This window comes from Lathyrus oleraceus, chromosome 7, assembly GCF_024323335.1.
Source record: "Lathyrus oleraceus cultivar Zhongwan6 chromosome 7, CAAS_Psat_ZW6_1.0, whole genome shotgun sequence".
Lineage (NCBI taxonomy): Eukaryota > Viridiplantae > Streptophyta > Magnoliopsida > Fabales > Fabaceae > Lathyrus > Lathyrus oleraceus.
In genome coordinates, this window is record NC_066585.1 from 465,321,421 (window position 1) to 465,330,229 (window position 8,809).

Sequence of the window (8,809 nt, forward strand, 5' to 3'; positions counted from 1 at the left end):
TTCATCTTCATCATTAAGATCCTTTTACTCCAATTTTTGCATAAGGAAGGTCCTAGAATCTAAGTCCAATTCTCCATTTCTTTGCATAGGGAAAGTTCTAGAAACTAAGTTCATTTCTTTGCATTTGGTCCACAAACAATCAAAACAAAAACACAAACACAATAATATATACACAATTATGTGCTCAAGTGAGCAAAAGGCAAATGGCATTAACATAAACATGTGCTCAAGTGAGCAAAGAGAAAAACAAATGGATAATATGTGCAAGAATAGTAAATTGCATAAAATAAAGGTTAATTGTCAATAGTTAGTGCTAGTGGTTAGTGTGCCATAAGGCAAATTTAGCGCTATGTTAAGCAATCGTAATTGGACTTATGTAGAAGTCATAACTATCTGAGGCCGGTCAATAATAATGTAGGCAACAAACACAAGTTAGGAGTCTTGATTAGTGAACTAAGTCCCAACAACTTGCCATTCCAAAGAGAAGAAGAGAATTGATCTTGTATTGGTTTAAGCCTTTTGCATGATTTAGAAGACAACCTATCCTTAATGCAAAGCCATTCACTTGATCAATTGATCAAGATGAATTAGATTTGGATCAAGGAAGGTTAAATATCCCTAATTAATGCTAACTTATCAACCTTCAACTCATTGATCAAGAAGAAAAGAAGAAGAAGATGAAGAAGAAGATGGATAAGAGAAGTGAAAATGGCAAAATTAAAATGCATTAAATGAAATACAATGTACCAATCCTCATATGTTAACCAATAACATTGAAAGTCTAGGTCAAACAATCAAAAACAGAAGTGAGATGAAGATTGGGAGTCAAGAAATGAATAAACTATTTTTGGCATTTTTTAATATTTAAAATAAACTTGAATTAAAAATAAATGGAAAGGTCAAACTAAAAAATTAATTCAAATCAACCTTGGAAGGTCCAAGTAATTTATCCCAAGCTCAACAAGGTAAAACAAAGTTTGACAAATTTTTTTAGCATTTTTAAAAGTCAGAAACTATTTTTAATCAATTAAAAATGAATAAAAATAACCTAATTGAATTAAAATCTCAAATAAATCTCAAATCAATTCAGAAATTGATGAGAATATTTTTCATAGATCCATCATCATTCAAATAGGTTAGGAAAATATTTTTGCATTTTTTGAATATAAAAAACTATTTAAAATGAATTAAAAATAACCAGAAAAGAGTAAATTCACAAAAAATATCAAATGACAAAATAAAAAAAATTAACAATCAGAAATAGAAACTAGAATTTATTTGAGAAATAATGCAATTGGTCCCATAATTTTTGGAATAAAAATGAGAGAGATATGATTTTTTGAAATAAAAGGAATTAAAGAATATAAAAACAAAAATTAAAAAAATTAGAAAAATCCACAGCGCTTGGATCTGAGCTCATTAATTAAGCTGGCAGATCACAAGGTTGGGAGATGCGCGCGCATGGAAGTCCACAGTCAATGCAAGCACATGGGAAACAAATAAAAGTCATAACAATGGATGATCAGGATTCGATCTGGGAATAAGATCACACGGCCATGATTCAAACTGGAGATGATGAAGCCACCGGAGCCACCGTCTTCTCCGGTGAGCTTGGATTTTTCGGCCAAAAATGCAGAAATCCAAACCTTAACCAAATCATGCGATCTATACATCATTAGAAAGCTGGGATGATGTACATCATCCCTATACCATCCATTTTCATTCTATATTTCTATAGTTTGAGAAATCAGAAGTTGACAAATCTGGTGTTCATCATGAACTCAATGAATTTCAAAAATTAAAAGCATAAACATGGTGCCTCTATTGAGAGGACTTCAGCCAACATAAAATCTAAGCCAATAGGTCAATGGATGAGGAGAATCGAAGAAAATACCAGTTGGAATGTAAGCTTGAGTTCTGGTAATTCGAACACGATGCCTTGCTTGCTTTGCTAAAACAGAAGTTCAATGAGATAAATGATGAAGGTTTGGAAGCACTAGATCTGAGAATTCAACCAGATGGAGTTGAATTTCAGATCTGAAAAAATTGAGAAAAATGAGCTTGCTTCTTTAGTGATGGCTATGGAAAGAATTCTATAGCATTTCAGGTTGAATTAGGCGTGTGAAATGAGGTCTCTATTTATAGAGGAAATGGCAAGGAGAGTGTGAAATGATCCGTATGCATGGCATGTGAAGCTTCATTGCATGGGCTTGCATGATCATGTACAAGGCCTAAAAACAATGCCAAATGAACTCTGAGCATCAGCCAAATGAATTTGGACGTGTGATCTGCAAGGCAATTGCTTATGCCCCAAGTTTTCAAGTGAATGTCTCATTTGTACCTAAACAAACATCTCTTCGAAAGTGCCATTTAGAAAATCCAAACATAGACATAGGGGTAATGGTTGGAAAGGTCTTTGTATAAGGAACAAATGTTATGTTGGACAAAAACTCATTTGAAATGTGGAAATTTATGAAATTTAGTTTAAAGTGTGATGTGCAAAACATGCCAAGGCAAGGTTTCTAAAATTGGCCAATTTTCAAGCCCCTTTGTTTTGATTATGCATGCCTCAAATGGAAAAACCTCCAACATTAAAGTTGTAGATCTTTTCAAGACAATGAAAATGGACGTAAATGTTGCATCATTTGGATATTTGATGAAAGAGTTATGGGCACTTGAAGTTGGACTTTTTTGACTTTTAATGCATTTGGTCAAAAAGGACCTATAATGTCTTGCATTATCACATGTATTTCCTTTGAGATTTTGAAATTTTGTTCAACATAACATTTGAATTCTACATCCTAAGCTTTCCAATGCATTTGATCCCACCTCAAAATCATAAAAAATGAATGAGTTATGTCCTTGGGAAGCTGACCCAAAATTAGGGTTTCAATCAAAATGACCTATAATGTATTAGAATGGCAGATGGCCTTCCAAGCTTCAAATCAATTTTTGATGAACATGAAAGTTGTTCATATTGTCCTTAATAACATTTTTGATATTGTAACCTTCTCCATTTGACCAACACATAAAAATTTAGGTCTTAGTGCATTTCAAAATAGTCAGATGAATTGACTGATCAACTTCTCGAGTCCACAACTCATATATTGATGAATTGATGATTGAGGGCACTCAAATAAGTTCAAATATGCATGAAATGATGAATTAAAGAACTTCCATTGGTTGTATTTGATCATGAGCTGAGGTTACTTCAGGAGCAAGGCATTGTAGTGCACAGATGAATTAGGGTTTCCTTGAAGAACAAGACCTCAAGCCCTTTGATTTGCTTTGATCAAAATGATGAATTGAGATGCTAGGGAGGCACATTTGATGGGTGAGAGCTTTGGGAACCATTACCATGCTTGCTATCATCTCCTCTTGACCATGTCTTTGTACATAGGATCTCCTAGAAGCTTTGGACCTTGTGACTGCTCAAGCTACAAGCAAAAGATGTTAGTGACATATTTTTATGCTTTTGGTTAGTAAACAAAATGAGAAAAGCAATGATATACAATTCAAGCATGCTTGGTGATCTCAAACCACTCACAAGAGGTCCTACCCAAAGGCAAAGGGAACCAAGATGCTAATGATCCTTGAGGCAATGCAAATGCAATGTTATGATGCCATGAGGGATCTTAGGGGCAAAATTGGTGTCTTACAGATGCCCCTATTTAAGGTTATTCTAGCCGGAGAAGTGAAGGTTAAAATCTTCATCTCGACGAGGTATAATGGGCTTAAATAATAACAAAGAGACGAATTTTGGTCCCTAAGAGACCTCATGATTCAGATGTATGTATACAAATAGTACAAACTCTATGGGGATATGTGTCCACAAAGAAGGAAAGGAATCTGGAGAGATCGACAATCCATAGGAGTAATACACTCACTAGGGAGATAGAAACTCTGGGGGGAGTAAAGGGTGAAAATGCGTGAGCAGGTCACGACTCAAAACTTGGGGAAGAGAATTCCAAAAGAAGTAAATCCGATGGAAAGAATCGAGATGACTCAAAGGTGCATGTGTCGGGGAATATGCCAACACAGCAAAACTATCCACAATGGATACTTCGGATACAAATCCGGATGAAGACAATCCACTAAGGGACTCCGCTGGGGATGTCTAAAAAGGACTCTCCTAGGGGGAAGCAACGGGATGAGGTATTACCGGTTACTAGGTAATAAGCTCGAAGAGACGTGTGATCTGAACACCGGTATAAGGGTGAGAGAACAACATGCTCGGGAAGAATGAATATCTAAGACCGGTATAAGGGTGAGAGATATCAGTCAACCAAATCATCTGAGGAAGACCTAAAAAGGTATATCTCTACTCAGGAAAATTTGACTCCACAGGGGACAACAATCATAATAGGGAGCAGAAGGAAGGAAACACCAGGGATGTCGGTTACTGGGCATATAATAGGTGACCAACCAAAGCGTGAATTGGGGAATATTCCCAAAACACTCATCATCCAAAAAGAGGGCAAAAAGAAAACTCGATCAAGGGATGGACATTCGATTCCAAAACAGGGATACGAATCTTACTCGACTGGGGAAGAACAAGAGGCTTCGACCAAAGAGTGCATGAGATATATTATCTATTACCGTCAGAACGTAGATAATACACTCGCATGGAAGATTATCCACAACCGGTTACTGGGTTAATAAAGGATAGATCAACCGACAAAGAGAAAGGCATCGGGATACCGAAACTAGGTATATAATGATGACCAATCAAGGTGAGCAACAAACATTACCGACGACCGGTAAATGAAAGAGGACTTGCTGGGGATAAACTGTCTAATCAGAGCAATTATCCAAAAGAAGGAGGGAATATCAATACCGAATATTGGATAATTATAACCGTCAAAGAGGGCATTACATCTACCGGATACTAGGTAGAAAACCACGGAAGAGTCACCGTCATCGACTAGGATGAGCAACAAGGTTAACTCTGCAAAGGGGAGACAATAGGATTTACAACTACCGGTATAAGGGTAGAAAACCACAGGCTCCGCCGGGGATAAGATGAATGATTACCGGTTAATGAGCAATTATTCATTTATTCCGCGGGGAAACACAGGAAACAGTCACGAGAGGCCAATTTAGGATCAAACCAAAGAGGCAAGCTGAATCAAGACTCGTCCTAATGAGGATATAACTCAATAGGGGAACCCATCCCAATATATGTGTTGGGAGGAAGCGAAAACAAACCGTCGTCCACGAGGATATAACTCAGTGGGGAATGCGGAACGAAAGATAAACACTTTCTGCTTAAGGGGTTGAATCTACATTGAGGGATCAGACACCGACATCTACTTGGGAAATATATTACTAACTAGTAGGGAGATAACAAACAAAAGATTTATGGCAAATAATGCAATATGAATATCCGCATGTTTGAAAATATATATGCACACATGCGTGATTTATGTATGATGAATGCTGACAAACAGACATTTCTAACACAAACAACTCCAAGAAGTAATCACACAAACAGCCGGTACTACATCTCAAGAGAGAAAGCCAAATTCCAATGGGAGTATCCAATCTGCCGGGAATCAGAGATATCAGGAAACAACAAAATCTCTACAGGGGATGAATCATCAGTCATAGCTGGGGAAAAAAGTTTATTGCACATGCAGAATCTGCCACATAAGCAACTCTACTGGGGAATCTATCTGAGGGATAAAGGGATTCTGGGGGTCAACCACCAAGTACCGTACCCACCAAGGAGATCACATCTGCTGGGGAGGAAAGATCGCTACTCCGCTGAAGGGGAGAGTGGTGAACATCTCAACAAGCAAACCACTCAGTAGGATAAATCATAAAAGGGGCTCTGGAGGAAGAAGATACAGTCATGCCAGGAATATGAATAAATGTCTTACCCTGTTGGAGATCATACCGTCCTTGGGAGAGCACTGAGGATCTCCTAAGTATCTTTTTATCATGGTGAATGTTCACTTTGTTTAAAAACAAGTTATGAAAAATTCATTTATTCAAAACAATGATATTTTCTCAATTGAAACATGCAAAACATTTGTTGAATAGAAACAAATAAGAGTGCAAATAATTGGATAAAAGGCTCAAATTTATTTGATGGAATGGTAGTCTGCAAATGGCAAGACTCCATAGATCTTTACAAGTTTGAAATTGGCGATATATATTGGAAAAGGGCTACATTGAACATAATGACCATTTCTCCGCCAATTCTGAATTCGATGTATTCGAGGCTTCGGTTGATGAAGTATGAGCAAGAATCTCTGACGGATGATAGCTTGTAGAACAAAGTCTTGTCATGATGCAGTTACTTGCCAAATCCCTAATTTTTGCATAGATTGCCCTAGGGTGAGGTACTCAATCTAGCGGGATACAAATATTCATTTTTTCCAATGTCTCTAAATTTTGCCCGGACCGCCCTTCCGGGTTTTCAATCCACCGAGACGCTCATTTTTGCCTAAGCCGCCCTTTCGGGTTTTCAACTTAGCGAGCTATTCTGTTTTTATTTTAGGCGAAGTATTTCTTGACTGCATTTGAGTTCACAGGACGAGTGAAATCCTCCCCATCCATAGTTGTAAGCATTAAAGTACCGCCTGAAAAGGCTCTCTTAACAACATATGGACCTTCATAGTTTGGAGTCCACTTGCCCCTGGAATCGGGTGTGAAAGACAAGACTTTCTTGAGCACAAGGTCACCTTGAACACACGAGGCTTGACCTTCTAATCAAAAGCTTTCTTCATTCTTTGTTGATATAACTGACCATGGAACATGGCAGTCAATCTCCTTTCTTCTATCAAATTCAGCTGGTCATAACGACTCTGAACCCATTCAACATCAGTCAACTTGGCCTCCATCAAGACTCTCATTGATGGGATCTCCACCTCTACTGGGAGTATAGCCTCCACGCCATAGACAAGAGAGAAAGGGGTTGCCCCTGTTGAAGTGCGGGCAGATGTACGATATCCATGTAAAGCAAATTGCAGCATCTCATGCCAATCTTTATAAGTGACAACCATTTTCTGGATAATCTTCTTGATATTCTTATTAGCAGCTTCAACAACCCCATTCATCTTGGGTCTATAAGGCGAAGAATTATGGTGTGCAATCTTGAACTCACTACACAACTCCTTCATCATCTTATTATTCAAGTTGGATCCATTATCAGTAATGATCTTATCTGGCACACCATAACAACATATGAGTTGATTCTTGATAAACTTCACTACCACCTGTCTGGTCACATTTGCATATGACGCCGCTTCAACCCATTTGATGAAGTAATCAATTGCTACGAGAATAAATCTATGCCCGTTGGACGCTTTCGGTTCTATCATACCAATCATGTCAATTCCCCACATGGAGAAGGGCCATGGTGATGAAATCACATTCAGAAGTGTCGGGGGAATATGAATCTTATCCGCATAAATCTGACACTTATGGCATTTCTTCACGTATTTGTAGCAGTCAGACTCCATTGTCAGCCAATAGTAGCCTGCTCTCAACATCTTTCTAGCCATGGCATGTCCATTGGAATGAGTACCAAATGAACCTTCATGGACCTCAGTCATCAATAGGTCTGCTTCGTGTCTATCCACGCATCTGAGCAGAACCATGTCAAAATTTCTCTTATAAAGCACATCGCCATTGAGGTAGAAACTGCCTGATAATCTCCTTAAGGTCTTCCTATCTTTCACAGATGCCCCAGGTGGGTAAACCTGGTTCTGAAGGAAACACTTGATATCATAATACCATGGCTTGTCATCTTTCACTTCTTCAACTGCAAATACATGAGCTGGTCTGTCCAAGCGCATCACAGTGATATTGGGGACTTCATTCCAAAGTTTTACCACAATCATCGAAGCTAGCGTAGCAAGAGCATCTGCCATCTGATTCTCATCTCGAGGAATATGATGGAAGTCAACCTCAATAAAGAACGTTGAAATCCTCCTCGCATAATCCCTATATGGAATGAGGCCGGGCTGATTCGTTTCCCATTCACCCTTAACCTGATTAACAACGAGGGCCGAATCACCATAAACCTCAAGATGCTTGATCCTTAGATCAATGCATTCCTCCAATCCCATAATACAGGCCTCATACTCAGCCATATTATTCGTGCATTTAAAAGTTAGCCTTGCTGTAAAAGGAATATGTGCGCCCTGAGGAGTAATAACCACTGCCCCAATATACTTTCCATACTAATTTACAGCACCATCAAATACCATACTCCATCTGGAACCAGGTTCTGGCCCTTCATCGAGTGTAGGCTTGTCGCAGTCTTTCATTTTCAAATACAGAATCTCCTCATTCGGGAAGTCATACTGAACTGACTGATAATCCTCGATCGGCTGATGTGCCAAATGGTCAGCCAAGATACTGTAGCGGTGTATTCATCGCCTTTAGATTTATTGACTAAATCAAAAGCAAAGCATACAAAGATAGAGTCGCCACCGCACTTCTATTTATCCAAAGGAATGGCTAGAAAGCGAACAAAAGCCTAAGAAGTTTTACAATGAAAACTAATAAAAGGGGTACAGAGATTTGGGTAAGGGGGTAATTATGCAAAGGGAAGGTGTTAGGCACCCAATGCATCCTAGGTACTCCTAGGGAACCCTTTTCACAACTTGTTGTATCAGATTATTGTTTATGAAAAATATTTATTGTGAAAACATGAGGGAAGAGGTGAGAAAAGAATGTACAAGTTTATTATTTTTGTGTTTGGATGGATGAACCCATTGCCTACGTACCTTTCATTAAAGATAAGGATCAAAACGCCGTAGTTCGGCTAAAAGATTTCCAAAAAATGAGTAGATTG